This window comes from Protopterus annectens, chromosome 7.part0, assembly GCF_019279795.1.
Source record: "Protopterus annectens isolate FY-2018-M chromosome 7.part0, PAN1.0, whole genome shotgun sequence".
Lineage (NCBI taxonomy): Eukaryota > Metazoa > Chordata > Ceratodontiformes > Protopteridae > Protopterus > Protopterus annectens.
In genome coordinates this window covers 808,582,973-808,607,585 of record NC_056739.1, presented here as the reverse complement: position 1 = coordinate 808,607,585, position 24,613 = coordinate 808,582,973, and positions in this window count along the sequence as shown.

Below are 24,613 nucleotides of genomic sequence, written 5' to 3'. Positions count from 1 at the left end.
CAGTCTGGCAATCCCTCAGGGTTGCTGTGTGGGTCTGTCCGAGAAGGTCTCCCTAGACCCAAAATTCCTCAGCCCCCCTCTGCCCCTGGGCAGCGTCTGTCTTGTCCCCCTCTGCTTCTAGCGGACAAGTTGTCCTGAGAGTCCCGGGAAAACGGAGGTTTTCGGAGCCACATCTTCTTTTGCACTCTCTGATTCCTAGAAAAGGATCTTTGAGGGCTAGAGAAGCAGACTCCGATGACAGACAGAGTCTTCCCGTCCTTCTCGCTCTGGACCAGAGTGTCACGTACTGTCTTCCCGAACAGGGAAGAACCATCGAAGGGAGCATTTGTGAATGACGCCTTGAGGAGGTCCGCAAATTGACACAGTTTGAGCCAAGCGTGTCACCTCATAGCTACGCCGGTCCCAGCCACCCTAGCCGCTCCTTCCATGGCATAGGAAAGAAGATGCATGGACGTGTTCGATACAGATTTGAGAGTCGACATTTTCACGGTGAATAATCGCTTGTCCTCTGGCGATAAAGACATTGGGGGCGACATAGCAAACTCTGAGACTAGGTCTCGCTGAAGTCGTATGACGTGTGCCAAATAATTCAGGGTTCGAATAGAAAATGTCGCTGAAGAAAAAACTTGCTTCCCAAACCGATCCACCGCCCTAGACTCCTTGTTCGGAGGGTGGAACGAGGAACTTTCCTGTGTTAGTTCCCTCTTGGTGGCAGCTGCAACCACCATAGCATCCACCTGGGATCCCTTGAACCAGGCCTGTCTTTCTGATGGAGGAGAAAGGATCCTGTCCGGGCATTTTGGTATTGGCTCTATGGTGTCAGGCTCCTTCCATGCCCACGTGGTAATAAGATCCACTAAGGGATCCGCAGGAGGGGACACCCAGGATGTAGATGGGCCAAAGGCCTCCAGGAATACTGACTCATCAGTAGAGGGTTTTGGGGCTGACCAACCTCCCCTCTGGCGGAGGATCTCCATAATGTCTCTAAAGGAAAAATCCTCGGGAGGTGACCTGGGGGAACCCTCACCTTCATCTAAATCAGTATCTTCTGTCAGGGACTCGGGGGAGTCCATGTGCCTCCTTATCCACGAGTACTTACGGGGACACTCTTCAGTGGGACTCTCTGAAGAGGGCTCGTGAGTCATGGGGGTTCCACGATGTGATCCATCTAGGGGTCCTCTAGCACGGGCTGTCCCCAGGACAAGCTGAAGGGAGTCGTGACCAAATCCATGGGAACTTGGGCAGAGTCCATGGAAATAGGCTGGGGTCTCGATCCTTGGGAGGGAACCCTCTCCACCACATCAAACGTCGATGGAGAGCGCACCTCCTTAGCAACCAACAAGAAGGAAGCTCTCCCCGGCTCCGCCATTAGAATCGGGGCCGAGGCCAAGGTAGCCAGGGTTCCGAAGGAACGGCTCGGATCTGACAATGTCGGAGCAGAAGACACCTTCATTCCCTCGGATCTGACTCCCCATTCTCAGCCACGAGAGTTGCTTGGATCCGAACAGGTCTGATCTGAGGAACTCAAGGTAATCGCTGGCATCGAGGTTGGAGGAACTGTCAGGGCCGAATCCCCCAGCTCCGAGGATCCTCAGATCCATAAACCCCAAAACCGCAGGCCGGATCAGGGAAGGAGACATTGGATGGAAGAAGGGCATGGAGGTCCCCTCTCCAGCTGGAGAGGGGCCTGGAAATACTCCCATTTGGATTTGGGTCCAAATGAACCTCCTCATCATCCTGTCCATATCTAAATCCGACAGACTCTAAGTCGAGCGCGAGGAGGCAACTGACTCGGATCTGGCTGGTCTGTGCGACAACCTCGATGAAGGCCTCGGGTCCAAGGGCTCCATCGGCTCCAGGGAGAACCTCGGCGAGTGAAGCCGAGGAGAAGTAGTCCTCTTCACTTTGGAAGCCGGGCTAGGGAAGGGCTCCCGCTCTGGAGACCACTTGCGGTGATTTCCCCTCTCTTGTCTTTGTCTTTCTTCTCGTTTCCTTTAGTCCACCCTTCAACAGGCTTAGTGGGAGGTTGAGTCCCAGCCTGATGGGGGGGGGGGGTTGATCAGCTACTGGAAGAGCCAAGGTCAAGGTCGCCATGTCCAAGGCAAAAACTGGTAGAAAGCCCTTACCTACCAGCTTTGCCTTCCCTTCTTTTAGGGCCCTAGGGTTGAACCCCGCACACACACTACATTGCAAGGAAATATGGGGAACACCCACACAAATAACACGCAGGGTATGGCCATCAGCTAGTGAGAGCTTTTGGCCACACTGTGCATTTTTTTAAAAGTAGGTTTTGGCTGCTCAGCCATACTAAAAACCCACTCAGCCAAAACTCAAGCCAAAACTACCACACGCACACTAAGGTTGGGAAGGCCTATTATATTACCTTACTACAACTTGAACTTTTTTTTTTTTTTTTTTTTATATACACAAAATAAAATGACGAACAGCGAAGGGGGTGAAAGAGTTAAACTAACGACCACACACACTCACTAAAAGTACAAGAAAAAAACTATTACTTACTATACCCAACTTGGAACTAAAGAGATCACGATGCTTATGCATGAAGCGGCAAATGAGATCTGAGGGAAGGTAGGAGATGTGAGGGATTATGGGTAAGGGGAGGAGCTTGGAGCAGATGCTTGGAAAAAGTTGCCGACTCGGATCCGATATGGATCCAAATACCCACAGGTTGCAGATAAAAAGAAGTTATGTACTCACCATAACGTTCCATCTGAGTAGGTAACTTCATTTGTCTGCAACCTGTGGGTATCGGATCCGATTCGAATCCGAGCCGGCAGCTTTCCTAGCCAAAGATCCGAGCTCCAAGCTCCTCACCCTACCCATAATGCCTTGCCACCTCCCTCTAACCCTCAGATCGAGTTTGCCATGGTATCATAGAACATTACTATAACACAAGGAAACTACTATAACATTCCACCTGATGTCATCTGGAAAGTGACAAATCCTGATCCTTCCAGAATGAACTAAGGGTCCGGGGGATGGTGGGTGGGTTGGTTGCAGACAAATAAAGTTACCTACGCAGATGGAACATCATGTTGAGTACATAACTTCTTTATCTGAAGTAGTTAACTTCATTTGATCAGCAACCTGTGGGACAGAGTCCCCAGCTACCACAACTTGGGAGGTCCTCATGGAAGGATATTCCGGAGCACTGCAGTGCCAAAGGATGCATGTCCTCTGGATATTAGATCCAATTTATAATGTGTAATAAAAGTATGAGAAGAAGCCCAGTTAGCTGCTGCACAAATGTCGTCCAAAGACACCCTCAACCAGAAGGCAGCAGAAGTAGCCACAGAACGGGTAGAATGAGCTCGAACCCTCAGGGGCTCAGGTCGACCAGAACTTCTGTATGCGAGAAGGATGCATTGAGAAATCCATCTAGCTAAGGTTACCTTAGTAACAGGCTTACCCAGACAGGATTTAGTCAATGAAACAAAAAGTTGATCTGATTTTCGAAATTCAGCTGTTCTGTTTAAGTAAAAATGCAACTGTCTATGTACATCCAGACAATGAAGTCTATGCTCTCCTTTGTTCTGATAATTAGGAAAGAAGGCAGGTAGATTGATGGATTGGTTGATGTTGACTTCTGAAGCCACTTTAGGTAGAAAGGAAGGATTAATCCTGTGGGAAACCCTGTGTTTATGAAAGACGATGTATGGAGGCTTACTGCAAAGAGCATGAAGCTCCGATATCCTCCTATCTGAGGAAATGGCAATCAGGAAGGCAGTTTTCCAAGATACATACTTTAAGTCGACTGAAGCTGCAGGCTCAAAGGAGGGACCAGTCAGAGCCTGGAGAACCAGGGTTAAATCCCATGGAGGAACTGCATCTTTAACCGGAGGTCTTAACAGGAAAGTTCCTTTCAAGAATGTCTTGCAAATCTTAGAGGAAGCTAGGGACCCAAAACTGTTTCCAACATGGAAGTGGGAGATAGCTGCCAATTGAAACTTAACAATAGAAGAACTAGCCCCTTGATAAAAAATGTGGGATAGAAAGTCAAGGACTGCTGGGATAGGTGCCGTAAAGGGATCCGAGTTCCTATGCTCCGCCCAGATAGAGAAATGCTTCCATTTACTCTTGTAGATTCTCCTGGTAGAAGGCTTATGAGCGGCCACCGGAATGGCCTTAACACAGGATGAGATACCAGGAGTCCTGGCCATTAATGGAACTGGATCAACCAAGCCAAGAGCTTGAGGTTGTCCAGGTTGGGGGGTCTTCAATCCCAAGAGATGAGAAATGAGATCCGGAATGGGATCTAAGATCCAGGGAGGATGTACTAGATGAGACCGTAGGCATGGGAACCAGGTTTGGCGAGGCCAGAATTGGGCTATGAGGATAACTCTGCTCCCCAACCAACGAGCTTTCTGCAAGAATTTTGTCATCAACGGAAGAGGAGGATAAGCATAAAGAAGACTGGATGGTCAAGCATGAACCAGAGCGTTTCTGGGGAATTTCCCTGGTGGGGGAATTAGAGCGAAGAACTTGCTGCACTTTGTGTTCGAAGGAGACGCGAAGAGATCGCAGCAAGGTTGACCCCATCTGAGGAAGATTTGTTCCGCTACTACTGGGTTTAGAGACCACTCGTAAGGTGAGAGGATAGTTCGACTCAACCTGTCCGCTAAAAGGTTTGACCGACCCGGTATGTGCGTTGCTATGAGAAAGCAGTTGGTGGATATTGCCCATTCCCACACTCTCATGGCATCTCGGCAAAGTGGGTAAGATCTGGTTCCCCCCTGTTTGTTGATGTACCAGACTACTGACATGTTGTCTGTTTGAATTGCAATAGTCCTTGGAGGAAGAAGGGAATGAAGAGTCTGCAACACTAGAAGCACCGCCCTCATCTCCAGCACATTGATATGCAAACCGGCCTCTGTGTGATTCCATGTGCCTTGGACGGATCTGCCCATGCAATGCCCCCCCACCCGAGGAGAGATGCGTCCGTGGTCACTGTGACTTGGGGTGGGGACATGGAGAAGAGGCGCCCTTCCCGGAGGTCCCTGGAATGGAGCCACCAAAGTAGAGATTCCCTGCAAACCCTGCTAAGGGGAATAGGTGTAGACAGGGGGTGATGTAGGATGGACCACTGGACCTGTAAGGTCCATTGAAGGATTCTCGTTTTCAGATGTGTGATAGGTGACAGATTGATGGCCGCTGCCATGCTCCAAACTGTCCTGTCCGTTGGAGGGCTGAGGATCCTGTCCGGTCTCTTGGGTATTGGCTCGACAGTGTCCGGCTCCTTCCATGCCCTGGTAGTTATGAGGTCCACCAGGGGGTCGGCGGGAGGGGACACCCAAGAGGTAGATGGGCCTGTGTCAAACATCTCCAGAAACACGGATTCATCTGAGGAAGGTTTTTGGGCAGACCACCACCCTCTAATGCGCAACATTTCCAGAACTTCTACAAAGGAGACATCTTCGGGGGTGAACTTGGGGAACCTTCCCCTTCCTCTAAGTCCGTGTCTTCTGTGAGGAACTCGGGTGAGTCCAAGTGCCTCCTCTTGCACTTACATTTGTAAGGGACGTCCTTGGGGGGGGCTGTCCGAAGAGGCCTCACCCAAAATGTCCTGTTCCTCTACAGGAACCATCTGGGACGTAGGCGCAGGCTGTCCCTGGCGTCGGATGATGGAAGAAAGGCCCATCTGAGAAGGCATTGCGGGTGGATATGTAGCAAGAGCCTGGGGCCTCGAATTCCTCTAAAGGACCCTCTACACAACGTCGAATGCCGAGGGTGAACTGCTCTCCCTAGGATCCAAAAGCAGTCCCCTCGGATCCGACGTGCGGACCGGAGCCGGAGGCGATCCGATCGGATTCAAAAGAGTAGTGCGCTCCGACCTCAACGGAGCCGAAGGCCCACTAACTCCTCCGGATCCGACGCCCAACTCACAGCCCCGAGAGCTCGGATCCAAAAAAGGATCCGACAGACTCGAGGGTATAGTCGGCGCCGAAGTAGGAAACACTGCTGGCATCGACGCCACCCCGGCTCCGAAGCTAGTCGGATCCGACTGCTTTGAAACCCGATAGCGGGTCAGAGAAGGAGCAATGGGGGTGAAAAAGGGGGTCGAGCTCTCCCCCAGAGGGGGGGAGGCAAGAGCACTCCCATCTGCATCTGGGCCTGAAGAAATCGACGCATCATCCGGTCCATATCTGCGTCGGACATACTCCTAGTCGATCTAGATGAGGCCACCGAGGCCGGCTGGGAAGGCAGCCTAGATGACCTTGAAGGTGGCCGGGTCTCCTTCTCCAGCTCCGGGGAGAAATGTGGAGAACGAAGCCGGGCGGGGGAAGACCCGAGAACCTTGAGGGGAGATGCTAGCCTTTTTGATGGCGGGGCCGAAAGAGCAGATTCAGACCGCCTCTTGTGGCTACGGTGCCTCTCTTTCTCCCGCTCCCTCCTATCCTTCTTCCTGCCGTCCCTATCCTCCTGGGCCAAAGATGGAGGTTGAGTCCCGGACAGGGGATCGGAGGTGGGAGGTGGAGCAGCCGTAGCCGTGGCTGGCGCCACAGAGGGGAGGAGGACGAAGCTGAATCGGGGGGTAAGAGGCCCGCCAGGATTAACTTTGTCCTCCTATCCCTCAAAGCCCTGGGGTTGAAAGCTGCACAAATAGTGCAGCCCGAAGAAAGGTGATCAACACCCAGGCAAATAACGCGCCGAGTGTCGCCATCTGCTGGGGACAGATTATGGCCACACTCAGAGCATTTTGAAAAAATAGGTTTTGGGCCTTCAGACATATTAAAGAAGAAGAACAGGCCCACATGCACACGCCTTCACACACAGAAAAAAAGGGGGGGGGGTAACTTTAACTACACTGAGAAGTATAAAAAAAAACTACCCAAAACAACTAAGAGCGGAAGGGAGACACACACACACAAGAAATTAGCAATTTTCTGACAGAAAATTAGAGAAAAAACCCTTAACTCACAGTAGCCACGCTGGGAGCTCGTTCTGGGATGCTTAACAAAGCCACGGAAAGCGAGATCTGAGAGTTAGAGGGAGGTGGCAGGGCATTATGGGTAGGGTTAGGAGCTTGGAGCTCGGATCTTTGGCTAGGAAAGCTGCTGGCTCGGATCCGAATTGGATCCAATACCCACAGGTTGCTGATCAAATGAAGTTAACTACGTCAGATCTCGTGCTTGACCAAGCCGTGGCAAACGAGATCTGAGAATTGGAAGGAGGTCATAGGGTATTATGGGTAAGGGGGAGGAGCTTGGAGCTCGGATCTCTAGCTTGGAAAGCTGCCAGCTTGGATCCAGGTCAGATCCGATACCCACAGGTTGATGACCACATGAAGTGAACTACTTCAGATCTTCATATCACAACTATCTACTGGTTCAAATGGTTTCTGAACCCCAGGAGTACCAAAGTGAAATCCCAAGCGGGAGTAGGGTCTTTAATGGGGGAGGGGCTAAGAAGAAAGAGTCCTTTCATAAAGGTAACAAAGGGAAGGATTACCTTCCAGTATGAAAAATGTATATGGCAGCCAGCTGCAACTTGACGGTAGAGAAACTAGCTCCTTCCTTAAAAGAGTACTGAGCAAAAGAAGGATGGCTGGATCTGCTTAAAAACGATTAATGTTCTTTTTAGAAGCCCATATTGAAAATCTTCTCCACTTGCTTTTGTAGATTTTTTTTTTTCTTTTTTGGAAGCCTTCTGGTAAGACAAAATAATTTCATGGACTGGGGAAGCAAGCCTGGACCATCTTACTATCACTGAAAGTGGAGAAATAATGCAGTTAGCTTGAGGACATGGAGACTGGAATGCTGGAATTCCAACGGGTGAGATATGAAGTCCTGATTGGGCTCCAATATCCATGGAAGATATCTGAGACGAGACCAAAGGAAGGGGAACCACACCTGTTGAGGCCAGAAGGGGGCAATGAAGATGACTGAGCTCTTCCGCCAGTTTGCTTTCCATAGCAACTTTGGCATCAGAGGAAGAGGGGGATAAGCATATTGGAGACCCGCAGGCCAATCATGAACCAGAACATCCCTCAGTGACTGTCCCGGAGGGCGAGGGTCAGAGCGAAGTACTTGCTGTACTTGTTGTTGAGGGGAAAGGCAAAAAAGTTGCAACAAGGCTGGATCTCTGACGGGTGAGATAAGAGATCCCAATTAGGCTCCAGAATCCATGGGGGACCTTTCAGGTGAGACCGAGAGAAGAGAACCACACCTAACGAGGTAAAAAAATGAAAAATAAGGATAACAGAGCTTTTCTATCTTCTAGCTTTTTGTAGAAACTTGGAGATCAAAGGTAGACGGGGATAACATATAGGAGACTTGCGGGAATCGATCGCGTGAACCCCATCATCCCTCAGGGACTCCCTCTAAGGGGGGAATTAGAGTGAAGTATATGTTGTATTTGTTGTTTAGGGGGAAAGCAAAGAGGTCATAGCAAGGTTGACTCCAACAACTAAGAATCAGGTTTGCATCTAATTGACAGGGGGACCACTCATGGGAAATCAGAATGGGCCTACTGAGTCTGTCTGTCAGAGCGTTGGATTTCCCCAGTATGTATGCTGCAATTAGAAAGCAGTATGAAGAAATCACCTATTCCCGAAACCTCATGGCCTCTCTGTACTAGGGGTAAGAACAGGTTCCTCCTTGTTAGTTGATATACTAAACTACTGACATGTTGTCAGTGTGCATGCCATAGTCTCAAGAGGGAAACATCCCGAAGAGCTTGCCACGTGAGTAGGACAGCTTTCATCTTTAGGACATTGAAATTCAACCTGGCGTCCAGGGAGACAATGTGCTTTGGACCATGTTTTATCTGAAATGCACCCCCTCCCCACTGCAGATGGGAAGCATCCGTGGTCACTGTGACTGTGGGGGGGGAGGGCTGGAAGGAACAGGCTGCCTAGGAACAGATCATCCGATTGGATCCAAGACAGAGATTAATAAAGAATGGAACCACAAGTCTGAAGGATTAATCTTGTTGGGAGGGACAGCGAATCCCACACTTGATTTTTTAATGATGTGATGAGGTGAAGAATCAGTGATGCTATTTGGTTTGTGGCATACAAAGGAGAGCCTATGAATTCCAAATTCTGTGCAGGGGATTGTATGAGTCAGAAGGACATAGCTCTGATATGGTAGTGACTGGCTCCCATTCAGAAGTACCAGATGTGTCCTGGAGTGCCTATATTGGGATTTCTTTAGATGTAGCATTTCTAACAGAGTTGGGTCAGACATGGCCTTGTAAGTCAAGCAGAGATCACCTCTTAGTAGATGCAATGAGACAGAGAATAGCTGGAGCTTATTGAGTCTGTCCATGTAGGACATGTGTTTAAGGTCTAGGATCCTCTTCATGAGGTACTTTTGTGGCCTCTCCGGCTGTTGCAGGTGTCTGGTGAGGTACATGCCAAACGAGGCATTATACTCTATGATTGGTCTAATGAGGGAAGAGTAGAGAGAAATGATGACCTCTTTCTTCCTGGATGCAAAACCCTTGGTAATGAGATGTGCCACATAGAAGGACTTTCTGACCACAGTGGCAATGTGGTGGTCGAAGGAGATGTTGCTGTCAACCTGTGTCCCAAGATTCTTATAACACCTTCAGTGTTCAGTGAGCTCCCATCGATGTGGTAATTAGTGGGAACTAAGTTTTTCCCAAACAGGATGACGACACATTTTTTTGGCATTAAGCTTAAGGCCATGGTTTCGACACCAGTCATTGGTCTCAATGAAGTCTTTCTGTAGGATGTCTGCATGACTTGGGGAGTTAATAATGGCTCCCAGCTTGCAAATTTGGTCAGCTAAAGTCCCTTCATGCTGGCCTGGACTTCTCAGAAGTAGATGCCAAACAGGAGAAGACCCAGGACTGATCCCTATGGGACTCCACTCGTGACTGGTCGGCAGTCTGACTTGGAGTCCGCTGCTTTCACACTGTGCTTTATCTGTGAGCCAGTTTGCAACTCACCTAACGGTATAGGGGTTGATGCCTAGTTTGGTGAGTTTATCAATAATTCCTGAGTGAGGAATGGTATCAAAGACCTTGGCCAGATCGAGGTAGGCTATATGAACTGCCTTACCTTCAACCACCACTCTGGTGACTGACTCAAAGAAGTCAACCAGATTAAGCAGGCATGATCTACCTTTCACAAAATCAAATTGCGTGGGATCCAGAGTTTGGAGATTCCCTATATCCTTGTTACTTAGGTCCATGATGCTGCGCTCCACAGCCTTACATATCAGACTCGTCAGGCTAATGGAGTGATAATTTCCAGGGTTTATAGTCACTCCTCCTTTATGGAGAAGGATGACTGTAGCAGTGTGCCATTCCATAGGGACAAAGCTGGAGGTGAGGCTGTGAGTGAACAAAGCACACAGATGTGGTGCCAGTTCACTTTGTAATTCATGTAGAACACAGTCAGGGATATTGTCGGGTCCCATGGAAGCTGTATTCTTGGGCTTAGACAATGCAGCTTTAACCTGTGCTGCAGTAATGCAGAGTGCCTGGCATTCTTCCTGTACTGAGATTGGTCCTTTATGGGTGGAGAGAGGGGTAAGGTTGGCACTGAATCTGTCGGCCCGTATGTTGGCAATATCTGTTGGCTCAGTATAGGAGGTACCATTGTGCAGTAACTCAGAGCAAATCTGAGTATTGCCATGGAGATTCTTGATATAACTAAAGAAGGCTTTGTGGTTGTTTTTAGTGTCTGCTGCAATTCTGCCTTCATAGCTAGCTTCGGAGGTTTTGATGAGGGATCTCAGCTTTTTGTTGAGTCTAATAAGGGAATTTTTCCAGTCTTGGGACTTTACCTTTTTCTGCAACAGTTTCTTCCTTCTGTTGTAGAGTTTATTAATGGCAGGGGACCACCAGACTGGCTTCCTTTTTTTGGAGGAGAGCGTCTTGGTTCTGTTGGGTATGGCTAATTCCATGCATTTATGTACTTGTTCGTACAGTGCATTGGTGTATGATTTGGCAGTCATGCATCTATTTTCCATTGGCATGGGTACTGTGAAGTTAGCCACCTCTATTTTTAGGAGTCCAAAGTCAGCTTTGGAGAAGTTTTTCATGGTGGATACTTTTGTGGGGGTGTGAGTGAGATATGTATTTCCATGGTGATTAGTTTGTGGTTGGATCTAACCAGGAAGGAATTGACTATTGGTGTAGAGCAACGGTTGCCCATGTTAGTAATAACCAGATTAAGGAGGTTGCTTCCTCTAGTGGGGGTCAGAATGAGCTGGCCCAGGGCATTGGAACTGATGAATTCCAGGAAGCATTGGGCCAGTGCATTGGTGCTTGAGTAGTTTTCCCAGTTGATGGAGGAGTAGCTAAAATCTCCTAGTATGAGAGTGTTGGGTTGGACCTTGATAGATTCCAGGGTGCTTAGGAAAGTGGAGTGAGAGTCTAGGGACATGGTTGGGGACCTATAGCAGGCTATGACCTGGATAGCAGTCTTACCCAATGTTAGTTGTACCTGAAGTATCTCAGATGCATTATGCTGGGCTACTAGTCTGGAGGTGTGCATATCATTTATGAATATGGAGACACCACTGCCTTTGGAGCTTCGGTCAATGTTTCGGGGCTGAAAGGTGTGGAATGAGTTATAGCCTGGTAGCGCAGGGGTGCTTTAAACCAAGTCTCGGTTACAGCACAACAGGAAAACCTCTTCCATTTGCTGATATATAATTTCCTCATAGAAGCCTTATAAGATGAGATCAGAATATGTTTCATTGATGGGTAAAGATCGGAAATCCTGGCTATGTTTGGAATCGGAGCTGCAAGCTGCCAATTTGAAGGTTTGGAGGGATGAGTAGAGCATTCCCAACACATGGGTCAGAAGGTCTGGAACTAGATCCACAATCCAAGGTTCCCCCTTGAGATGAGGCCAAAGGAAAGGGAGCCAGGTTTGACAAGGCCAGTAAGGGGCAACAAGTATCAAAGTCCTTCCCAATGAGCTGGCTTTCTGAAGAACTTTGGGTATAAATGGGAAGGGAGGAAAGGCATAGAGGAGACCCAGGGCCAATTGTGTACAAGTGCATCCATTAATGACTCCCCTGAAGGGGGGATTAGGGCAAAATAGCTGCTGCATTTGGCATTCATGGATGTGGAAAAAAGGTTGCAGCAAGACTGGTCCCATTTGTGGAAGATCATGTCCGGTACTTCTTGTTTTAGGGACCACACGTGAGGCATCAGAATCGCTCTGGTCACATTGGATTTCCCCGGGATGTGCGTTGCTATGAGAACGCGTTGGGAAGAGGTCGCCCACTGCCATGCTCTCAGGGCCTCTCGACAAATGGGGTAAGACCTGATTCCTCCTTGTTTGTTTATATACCACATAACAGACAGGCTATCTGTCTGTATTGCAATAGTTCCTATCAGAAGAGAGTCTTGGAATGCTTGCAACGCCAGAAGCACCACCCTCATCTCTAGGACACTGATGTGCAAATGGGCCTCGTGATTCTGCCAAGTGCCTTGGACTGTCCTTCCCAGATAATGCTCCTCCCCCCATCTGGGAAGCATCCGTGGTCACTGTGGCTACAGGCTGAGGGGAAACAAAGGGTCAACCTAAAGTCACATGAATGGATTCGAGCCACCAGCGAAGCTTTTTCTTGTTAGATTCTGTTAACATAGTTTGGTGAGAAACTGGTAGCTCCTGCATGGACCACTGAGTGAATAGCAGCCACTGCAGAATTCTTATATGCAGCCGTGCTAATGGAATCAAGTTTATTGCTGCTGCCATGGTCCCCAGTACTGTTCTTGCCTGAACTTTTTTCTTGAAAAGTAGGTTTTATAACCTGAAGCCGTAGGACTTGAACACTTTCTGGGGGAAGTTTTGCCATCATTTTTGTAGTATCTAAATCTGCTCCTATAAAAACGATACGTTGAGATGGCAATAAGGCAGATTTTTTCATAATTTATTGTAATCCCTAGGTGACAGCAAAGCTTCAATGTGGTGTCTCTCGCTTTTATTAGTAGATGCTCGGTAGTGGCGGTTAGGAGCCAGTCGTCTAGGTAAGAAAACATTCAGAATCCCAGGAGTCTCAAGTGACTCATGACTACTACCATGCACTTGATGAACACTCTGGGGGCTGTAGTGAGACCAAAGGCAGAGCTCAAAACTGACAGTGACTGGCTTCCAGCCGAAAAAGCAAATGACTCCTGGATTGCCTGTCCATTTTTATATGGTAGTACGCATCCTGGAGGTCTATACAGCACATCCAATCATCTTGTCCCAAAAAAAGGGAGTATTGACTGCAGTGTTACCATCCAGAACTTTGACTTTTCAGTGATATGTTCAATTTGCTGAGATCCAGGATGGGTCTCCAGGCCCCTGTTTTTTTTTTTTTTTTTGGAACTTAAAAGAACGTTGAGTAAGTTCCAGATCCTATTTGGTCTGCTGTGACTGTTTAGATGACTTTTTTTTCTAGCAACGTTTGTACTTCTAGAGTTGCTTGATCCCTTTGACTGGATGGAACATCTGGGATGTTTCTTATATTTGGGACAGGGGAAGAAAAGGGTACGGAGTAGCTCTGTATATGATGCTTTGCACCACTTGTCTTTTGTTATTGTTCGCCAGGCTTCTGGGTACAAAGATAAGCGACCCCCATCTGCCTCCAAAGATGGACAGACGGTCCTCCTTTCAGGAGTGCTGAAAAAGCTTGCCAAGGAAGGATTCCCTTTTACCCTGATTTTGCGGACCCCCTCTGCCACGTGGCTGGCGTCTTCCATTATTGATTCTCCCTCTGCCCATGGGTGAAGAATCACCATGTGTGTCTTGAAAAAGTTCTCTTGAGATTTTTGGAACCACATTTTTCCTCTCTTTTGACCTTCTGGATAAGGTCTAGAAGGTAGGGAAAATTGACTCCTATGGCAGAGAGAGTTTTTCTTTCTTGTTCACACCTGGTTAGTGTGTCTTTGACTTTTGGCCCAAACAAGGGAAATCCATTGAAGGGGGCATTAAAAAAGAAGATTTAAAGGGCACTGCAAAGTCACACAGCTGCATCCAGGAATGTCTCCTTAGGGAAATTCCTGAACCCGCTGCCCTACTCGCTCCACCAGCTGCATAAGAAATGAGTCTCATGGAGGAGTTTACCACTGAATCCAAGGTGGAGAGCTAGAAAGAAACTTTTTCCTGTTACCCCCTCAACTACTGAACCCCTGAGAATATCTCCTAGCTCCTTCAGGAGATCTCTCTGCAGTCTGGTAAGATGAGTGAGATAACTCACCAACCTGAGCACAAAGGTTGATGAAGAAAAGGTGCGCTTTCTATATCTATCCATTGTATGAGACTCTTTGTTTGGAGGATGGACAGAAGAGGACGTCTCTGACAGTTCCTTTTTGGTGGCCGCCGCCACCACCATAGGATCTACTGGGACATCCTTCGTAGAAAAGTTTTAACAGAGGGAGATGTAATGAATTCATTTGGCCTCCAAGGAACAGGCTCCACTGAGTCTGGAGACTCCCACGTATTTCGACAAACTAAGTCCATGAGTTCATCAAAAGGCGGAGACACCCAAGTGGCATAACGGCGAAACCCAAAAGCCTTCAGGTACACAGACTCCTCCTCAGAAGGGGTGATGGGCTTCTAGCCACCTCTCTGCTTAAGTATGTCTGGGATGTCTGCAAAGGAGACATTCTCAGAAGTGACCGTGAGGACCCTCCTGACTCATCAAGGTCTGTGTCAGATGTGACGGACTCCTCCGGGGAGTCTAAATGCTTCGTCTAAATGAACCATAGTAGAAAGTGTGTTTGTTAGTTAGGTGTTGTTGAAGGTGGAGATGATATTATTTACTTGTGCAATGTAATTTTCAATGTTATGAAGCACACTTTCAATGTTCTGAGTTTTCAATGTTTTGGGTTTTCAGTGTTTTGAATTTTTGGATCCTAGGCTTAGGATCTGAGGAGAGAAACTATCCGAGTAGGTCGGATCCAAGAAAGGGGATAGTAGGATCCGAGGAGGCAGCCCAAAGTCATAGGACCTGAAAGTGTATCTGATCCACACTGACTTCCATAAAAAAAATCATTTAGATAGTCGGGTCTGCAAACTTAGGATCTGAGAAAATTCTGCAGGTAAATGGAGAAGACATGATCGGGGCAGAGCCTATGAGATCCGAGGAGGACTTAGAATCTGATGGGTGCTGTGGAACTTCGGATCCGAGAGATCTGATCTGAGAGATTTAGCATGTTTCTCTCTTATACTGAGGTTGAGCCCCAAAAGAAAACCTGTAAAAGCTGTAAAGGGCATGAGGAGAGGTGTTTTAGAACTCCACTACTCGACAGCAACAAATGATCCAATGTCCAGACAATGCTTTGGTAGAAACTGCCAGCAGTCCGCGAATTGGTTGTCAACTTACCAAAAAAATAAAATGCATATATATAGTTGCCTTGCAAATATCAACTGTCGGACTCCCTGGATCTCTGAGCTGACCATGGGATCTGAGAGAAAGAAATCCATAGATCAGACCTCCCAAGAAGAACGCCATTCAGTCAGGTCCAGAGACTTAGGATCCGATGATGGATGTAGGAAGATGAGAGACTTAACATACCTACCTTTCAGATCCAAGGAAAACTAGGGATCTGAAGGTAGTACTATGACCTACGGATCTGAGGACAGAGGATCCAAAAAGTACAAATGTGGTTTCATTTCTTTTTTTTTTCTTTTTCTTATTATTTAAATGGGGGGTGAGTCCCTAAAGGAACCATTCATGAGGTACAGCTGCTCTGATATCTGAAATTTTCCTCATGGTTTTACCTCATGTTTTGCTTTTTATTGCTTATTTTTGCTAGCCGCACTATTCCAAGTGTTTTTTATTAACTCTGCAACTTATTTGAACTGTTTTTTGAATTCTGATACTGTCTGCACTTTAACTGATCATTTTTAACTGTTCTTCAACTGTTGAACTTTTGATGGCCACACACTCAAGTGCGATAGCCATTTTCTTGCTTTAAAAGTGTTTGTTTTACTGCATCTGTTTTAATTTTTGAAAAAAAAAAACAAAAAAAAATCCTCTACTCGTTTCTCGCCTTTCTATAACCAGTAGAGTCTGGTTTTCAGATTGTGCTGAATTCTGGGCTGTTTTGCAGTTTCTGTGTTGCCCAGACCTTATTAAGATAGAAGCAAGCCTCTCTGTTCATCAGTGAAGTAGTGAGATTTGAGCAGCCTATCTGCCGCTGGATGAGTGGTTTCAGCTAAGAATCTGTAGTTTTATTGGTCATTTTGGGCTATTTCTATCCCTTTCATCTTTCTGTTTAAGAACCCGTGTTTGTGCAGTTTTTGCACTTGTATTACACCAGCAAGATCCTGCCTGGGTGTCCTGCTGAGTTCTACAGCAGCAGAGAGAGAAAAAGGAGACTATGAGTGGATCAAGTACCTCTGTTTTGCTTTTTATTGCTTATTTTCACTAACCGCACTATTCTGAGCATTTTTTATTAACTTTGCAACTTATCTGAACTGTTTTTTTGAATTCTGATACTGTTTGCACATTAACTGATCATTTTTAAGCATTTTTCAATTGTTGAATTGTTGAGGGCTACACACTCAAGTGCGATAGCCATTTTTTTTTGCTTTAAAAGTGTTTGTTTTAATGTGTCTGTTTTAATTTTTGAAAAAAAAAACAATAAAATCCTATCTCTCTACTCGTTTCCTGCCTTTCTATAACCAGTAGAGTCCAGCTTTCAGATTTTGCTGAATTCTGGGCTGTTTTGTAGTTTCTGTGTTGCCCAGACCTAACTAAGATAGAAGAAAGCTTCTCTGTTCATCAGTGAGAGTGGTGAGCTTTGAGCAGCCTATCTGTTGCTGGAGGAGTGGTTTCAGCTCAGAATCTGTAGTTTTATTGGCCATTTTGGGCTATTTCTATCCCTTTCATCTTTCTGTTTAAAAATCCGTGTTTGCGTGATTTTTGCACTTGTATTACCTCAGCAAGATTCTGGCTGGCTGTCCTGCAGAGTTCTACAGCAGCAGAGAGAGAAAAGGGAGACTTTCAGTGAATTAAGTACCTCTGCTTTGCTTTTTATTGCTTATTTTCGCTAGCCGCACTATTCCGAATGTTTTTTATTAACTTTGCAACTTATATGAACTGTTTTTTTTTTAATTCTGACACTGTTTGCTCTTTAAATTAACATTTTAAAGTGTTTTTCAACTGTTGAACTGTTGAGGGCTACACACTCAAGTGCAATAGCCATTTTTCTGCTTTAAAAGTATTTATTTTACTGTATCTGTTTTATTTTTGGGAAAAAAAAAATCCTATCTCTCTAGTCGTTTTTTGCCTTTCTATAACCAGTAGAGTCCGGTTTTCAGATTTTGCTGAACTCTGGGCTGTTTTGTAGTTTCTGTGTTGCCAGGACCTTACTAAAATAAAAGGAAGCTCCTCTGTTCATCAGTGAAAGTGGTGAGCTTTGAGCAGCCTGTCGCTGGAGGAGTGGTTTTAGCTCAGAATCTGTAGTTTTATTGGCCATTTTGGGCTATTACTATCCCTTTCATCTTTCTGTTTAAAAACCCATGTTTGTGCGGTTTTGTGCATCGCGCAGAGCCATTTAACTAGGGTTAAACTATTCCCGGTGCCAGAAAGTCTGCTCTTCTAATTTTCCCTTAGAACTAGCCAGTTTTCTAGTTTTAGCACTCAAAACTGTTTCCTTGTGCTCAGCACTTGTTCAAAACTCGCTATAAGCACTAAATAATCTACAAATTACTGCAGCACTCAACTTTCCTCTCTTGTTAGGAGGAAAACAGTTTTTAGTACTTAAATTAATAAGTACCTATCCAGGGATGTCTAAGGGTCAGCTCCCGGTATTTTCCCCTATCCACCTGATGAATCTGGGCATCTTGGAGCAATGTAGCAAATGCCTTATGTACGCTGACAACCTTCTCCTCCTACCACCCAACACTACAAACTGTGAGAGATGCACTTATATAACCAAACTGGAACCCAAGCTTCCCCAGCCAAGACTGCACTAGACAGTCAAGAGAAGAAGGTAAACACCTGCACCATACCACACTCAATACATAGTCCATCAAAACCTACACCACCTAAACCCATACATAGTAACACAAAACACACAACTACATTCACGGAGGCTCTCAATAAAAATCTGCCCAAACAACAGAGACCTCCAGAGCTGAAATGCAAGCAACCACCACCCCCCAACACTACCCAAATGACATGTAGCCCACAGAATCAGTGTGCCACTCAACCTCACCCATAAGGCAAAACAATGTAACCTACACACTAGTCATAGGTGACTCTATAGTCAGGCACACTGATGTCCCACTCACCAGGCTAAACAAGGAGAAAGTTACTGTCAGCTGCCTGTCGGGTGCCAAGATTCACCACTTAATGCAACCACTCAGGTCACTCCACAACAAGTACAAATATGACTCTGTCATTGTCCATGTTGGTGTGAATGACCTGAGATGTACCTCCCTGGACTACATGAAAAGAAACATGGAGGAACTCTCGGATGATGTAGCCCAAGCAGGTATGACCCTAGTCCTGAGTAGCATCCTGCCATCGCCCAGAATTATACCACAATACAAGGACAGAATGACTGACTTCAACAATTGGCTAAGTTTCTGGTGTCATTCTAAGGGGATCTAGTGTCTGTCTGCCTGGGACATGATCGACAGACCACGATGCTTTGCCAGAGATGGCCAGCACCTGTCGCCCTTGGGATTCCGGGTACTGGCTAAGGTTCTTCCCACCCCTATAGTGCCTTTTTTTGGCAAGGTTCAAACGACAAACTCACCACCATAGCAAGTATAAGCAAGCAAAATTTGAGGGTAATGCTACTCAATGCTAGAAGTCTAAACCTCAAAATGCACTCACTCGAGGCACTCCTTAAAATGGAGAACATCTACATATGTGCAGTGACAGAGACCTGGTTCAAGGATCCAGAGAGCACCCCTGCATTACCAAGGTATAACTCATACCACACCTTTTGGCAACCTAACCTGGACTGAAACACTAAAGGAGGAGGCATGTCCATATTCATTAAGGATAGTCACACCTCCGTGCTAGTTGCTCAACATAATGCATCCAAAATTATCCAAGTGCAACTAACACTGAGAAAGACTGCAATCCAGGTTGTAGCTTGTTACAAATCCCCACCATGCCCCAGGATGCTCATTCAATGTTTCTTGATATACTGGGTAATATTAAGGTACAGCCCAGTACCCTAATAATGGGCAAATTCAACTACCTCAACATCAGCTGGGAAAACTACTCATGTACTAACTCATTTGCTCAACGTTTTCTGGAATTCATAAATTCCAATGCCCCGGATCAACTTGTCCATACCCCCACCAGGGGCAGCAATATCCTGGACCAGGTCATTACCAATATGGGCAACCGATGTTCCACGCCAGAGGTCAACCCTTCGCTGGTCAGATCTAACCACAAGCTAATCACCCTAGACATCAATATCCCGCCCCACCCCACCCCACCATTAAGGAAACCACAGTAAAAAACTTCTCCAAAGCCAACTTCATCCTTCTTAAGACAGAAGCACAAGCTTCACGACACCCATGCAGACGGAAAATAGAGGTACGACTGCTGAATCCTATACAAATGCACTGTATAAGCACATACACAAGTGATCGTGCCATCCCCAACAGAACCAAGACGCTATCCTCCCAAAAAAGGAAGCCAGTCTGGTGGCCCCCTGCCATAAACAAACTCTACAACAGAAGGAAGAAGATGCTGCAAAAAAAAGAGTAAAATCCCCTGATTGCAGGAACTCCCTAGCCAGCCTCAGTAAGAAGTTGAGATCTCTCATAAAATCCCCCAAATCTAGTTACAAAAATAAAATCGCCACTGATTCTAAAGACAACCCTAAAGCATTCTGCAGTTATGTCAAGAATCTCACTGAAGACACACAGATCTGCTCTGAGCTACAGCACAATGGCACCAGATATACAGAACCAACTGATATTGCCAACATCCTGGCAGATAGGGTCAGTGCAAACTTCACCCCCTCCTCACCTCCCAAAGGGCCCATCACTATACTGGAAGAATGCAAAGCCCCTGTAATCATGGCTGCACAAGTAAAGACCGCACTCTCCAAAGCCAAGAACACAGCATCCATGGGACCTGACAACATCCCAGGCTGCGTTCTGCACGAACTACAGAACAAACTGGCACCCCGCCTAAGTACCATGTTCAATCATAGCCTCAGTTCAGGCTTTGTGCCTACTGAATGGCGCACAGCGATGGTTATCCTTCTCCACAAAGGGGGCTCTACCACAGACCTCAGGAACTGCCACCCCATTAGCCTGACAAGCCTGGTCTGCAAGGTCATGGAATGTATCATTTTGGAGCTTATAAACAAGGACATAGGTAACCTCCATACTCTGGACACCACTCAGTTTGGGTTTGTAAAAGGTAGGTCATGTCTTCTAAACCTGACTGACTTCTTTGAAGCAGTCACCAGAGCTATGGATGAGAGTAAGGTGGTGCACACAGCCTATCGTGACCTCACCAAGGCTTTCAACACTATACCCTACTCTGGAATTATAAATAAACTCATTAAACTGGGCATAAATTAGAAGTTATGTACTCACCATAACGTTCCATCTGAGTAGGTGTATTCATTTGTCTGCAACCTGTGGGTTATGGATCCGATATCGGATCCGAACCGGCATGGTTTTCCAGCTATGGATCCAAGCTCTCAGCTCCTCCCCTCACCCATAATGCCCTGCTCTACCCTCATGACCTCAGATCGAGTTTGCCAAAGCAACAATACCCTAAAAAGGGTAACAAAGAATATGCAGGAAACTGAAAGGCCAGGGGATAGGAGGCGGGATGAGTTGCAGACAATGAATACACCTACTCAGATGGAACGTTATGGTGAGTACATAACTTCTAAATCTGAAGTAGGATATTCATTTGTCTGCAACCTGTGGGACAGAGTCCCCAGCTACCTGAATCTTGGGCGGCCATCATGGAAGGATATTCCGGAGCACCGCAGAGCCAAAGGATGCTCTACCCTAGATGCAAGATCCAACTTATAGTGGGAAATAAATGTATGAGATGAAGCCCACGTGGCTGCTGCACAAATATCATCTAGAGGAATCCTAGCCTTGAAGGCTGCCGAGGTAGATACTGACCGGGTTGAATGGGCATGAACACTCCCCGGTGCGGGCCTTCCTGACGCTTGATAAGCCAATAAAATGCACTGTGAAATCCAGCGGGACAGAGAAACTTTAGAAATTGGCTTGCCCAAATTGAATTTTGCAAAGGAAATAAACAGCTGGTCGGATTGCCTATGACCAGCTGTCCTGTTGAGATAAAATCTAAGTTGCCTGTGAACATCTAGTGAGTGTAGCTTATATTCACCTTTGTTTTCATATTTAGGGAAGAAAACAGGGAGGTTAATGGATTGATTGATGTTTGCTTCAGAAGCGATTTTAGGAAGGAAGGACGGGTTGGTCCTGAGGGAGACACGGTCCGGATGAAATACCAAGTAAGGAGGTTTAGCTGATAAAGCTTGAAGTTCAGAAACTCTCTTGGCTGATGTAATGGCTACCAAAAGGCTGTCTTGTAGGACAAGAATTTGAGATCCACCGTAGCTGGCTCGAAGGGGAGCGGTCAAGGCCTGTAGGACCAAAGTAAGGTCCCAAGAAGAAACTGCTTGTTTTATAAGGGGCCTGAGAAGAAAAGTACCTTTAAGAAATGTTTTACACAATTTGGCTGACATAAGAGGATTAGAATCTTGACCAATGTGATAGTGAGAAATTGCCGCCAGTTGAACTTTGACTGTGGAACTGCTGGCACCATCATTAAAGAGAGAGGTTAGAAAATCAAGCACTACAGGGAGAGGAACCGTGAAGGGATTTAGGCCTTGCCACGCCGCCCACACAGAGAAACGTTTCCATTTGCTTCGGTAAACCTTTCTAGTGGATGGTTTATGAGCCACCACCAAAATAGCCTTTACCGGTGAAGAAATACCGGGAGTCCTTATCAAGAGTGGAACTGGAGCAGCCAAGCGGTCAGCTTCAGGTTGTCCAGGTTCGGAGGAGGAATGCAGGATGGATGGGATATCAGATCCGGGATGGGATCTAGAATCCAAGGAGGATTCACCGAGTGAGACCTTAGGAAGGGGAACCAGATCTGTCGAGGCCAGAATGGAGCAATGAGAATCATTCTGCAACCCACCCGAGAGGCTTTCTGAAGAACTTGCAGCATCAGAGGCAAGGGTGGATAGGCATACAGAAGACCGGGTGGCCAAGCATGCACCAGAGCGTCTCTTGGGGTACCTCCGGGAGGAGGTATTAGAGCGAAAAAACTGACGCACTTGGTGTTTGAGGGAGAAGCAAAAAGATCGCATGAAGGGGTTCCCCACCGTGCGAATATGCGTTCCGCTACTTGACAATTGAGAGACCACTCGTAAGGGGTCAGAATGGTGCGACTGAGCTTGTCCGCTAGGATGTTGGACCGATTCGGAATGTGCATTGCTATGAGAAAGCTATTGGTGGAGATTGCCCATTCCCAAACTCTCATCGCCTCTCGTCATACAGGGTAAGACCTTGTTCACGCTTGCTTGTTGATGTACCAGACAACAGACATATTGTCCGATTGAATCGCAATTGTTCCCAAGGGAAGAAAGTCCTGAAGTGCTAGCAACGCTAAGAGCACTGCTCTCATCTCTAGAACATTGATATGCAGTAAGGTCTGTGAATCGGTCCACCTGCCTTGGACTGTCCGGCCCAAGTGCCCCCACCCGAGGCGGGAGGCGTCCGTGGTCACCGTGGCGAGAGGAGGAGAAGCACAAAATGGGCGACCCTCGTGGAGATCCGGGGAGTGGAGCCACCACAAGAGGGACCGCTTGCAAGCCTTGCTGATCGCTATGGGATGATGCATGGGAGAGCAAGGTATGACCACTGTACTAAGAGCGTCCACTGTAGAATGCGCATATTGAGCCTGGCAAGAGGAAGAAGTGCTATAGCCGAAGCCATGGACCCTAGAGCCCTCAGGACCAACTCCGCTGGAACAGAACTTGAATGGAGAATGGCCCGCACCTGGAGCTGCAGATTTAGAACTCTGTCCGCAGTGAGGAAGGCTCGTAAACTCCTTGTGTCTAGTCTGGCCCCTATGAAATCTAAGAGCTGTGTGGGCCAGGTTGGACTTTTTGTATTTATTGTGATGCCCAGAAATGGAGCAAGATGGAGAAAGGAGTCTCGCCAAGAGAAGTAGATGCCTTGTTGGGGCGGTAAGGAGCCAGTCGTCCAGGTAGGGAAAGACCTGCACCCCTGAAGCCTCAGGTGGGCCGCTACCACTGCTAGTACTTTGGTAAACACCCTGGGGGCTGTGGTGAGACCAAAGGGAAGGACCCGAACTGGTAGTGACTGGCTCCCAGCCGGAAGCGGAGAAACCTCCTGAGCGCCTGTCCATCAGGATGTGGTAGTACGCGTCCTTGAGATCTATCGAGCACATCCAGTGATTTTCTCCCAGAAGGGAAGAATAGATTGCAGAGTGACCATTCGAATTTTTCTTTGGGGACTGCCAGATTCAAGAGAGAGAGGTCTAGGATTGGTCTTAGTTCCCCGTCTTTTTGGCACTAAAAAGAATCTGGAGTAGAACCCTGATCCGATCTGGTCTGGGGAACGGGCTGGATGGCTCTTTTCTTTAGCAGATGGCCAATTTCTGCCAAAGCGGCCTCCCGTTGACCGGGTGGGACGCCTGGGAGGGACTTCAACTTTGGAAGGTGAAGGAAAGGAATGCGATATCCCTGGATATGATTTGGAGAACCCAGCGGTCCGATGTTATGGACTCCCATGCCGCTAGGTGCCCGAACGTCCCCGACTGCCTCCAGAGTAGAGCAGTCGGGCAACCTCAGGGTTGCTGCGCGGGCCGTTCAGAGAAAGGTTCCCTGGACCCGAAGTTTCTGGGAGCCCCTCTGCCTCTAGGGCGGCGTCCTCCCTGTCCTCCTCTGCCACGGAAGGACTGGTTGTCCGGAGCAGGCTGGGACTGCTGCGACTTCGGAACCACATCTTCTTCTGACCCTTTTGGTTCCTAGAATAGGGCCTCTGGGGTGCAGAGGAGCGGATTCCGACGGCAGACAGCGTCTTCCCGTCCTTCTCGCTCTGGGTCAACGTCTCGCGAACGGTCTTGCCAAACAGAGCAGAACCATCAAAGGAGGCGTTCGCAAACGACGCCTTGAAGGGCTCAGAAAAATCGCAGTGACGGAGCCAGGCCTGACGTCTAGTGACCAGTCCCGTCCCCGCAGCTCTAGCGGCGCCCTCCGTTGCATGGGAGAGTAGCCGCATAGAAGTATTTGTAACTGACCTAAGAGTGGCCATTTTGGTGGAGTGCAGAACTCTGTCCTCCTCCGAAATGGACTCAGGGGGGGATGCAGCGTATTCCTTAATAAGATCTCGCTGCATCCGAATAACATGTGCCAAATAGTTCAGCGCCCTTACCGAGAAGGTCGCCGAACTGAACATCCGCTTCCCCAAGCGGTCCATCATCCGAGACTCCTTGCTCGGTGGGTGGACTGAGGACTCTCCTGAGCCAGTTCCCTCTTTGTGGCCGCCGCCATCAACATGGCATCTACAGGAGGCCCCTTACTCCAATGGGTCCTGTCGGAGGGCGGACTAAGGATCCTATCCGGTCTTTTGGGAATTGGCTCCACGGTGTCCGGTTCCTTCCACGCC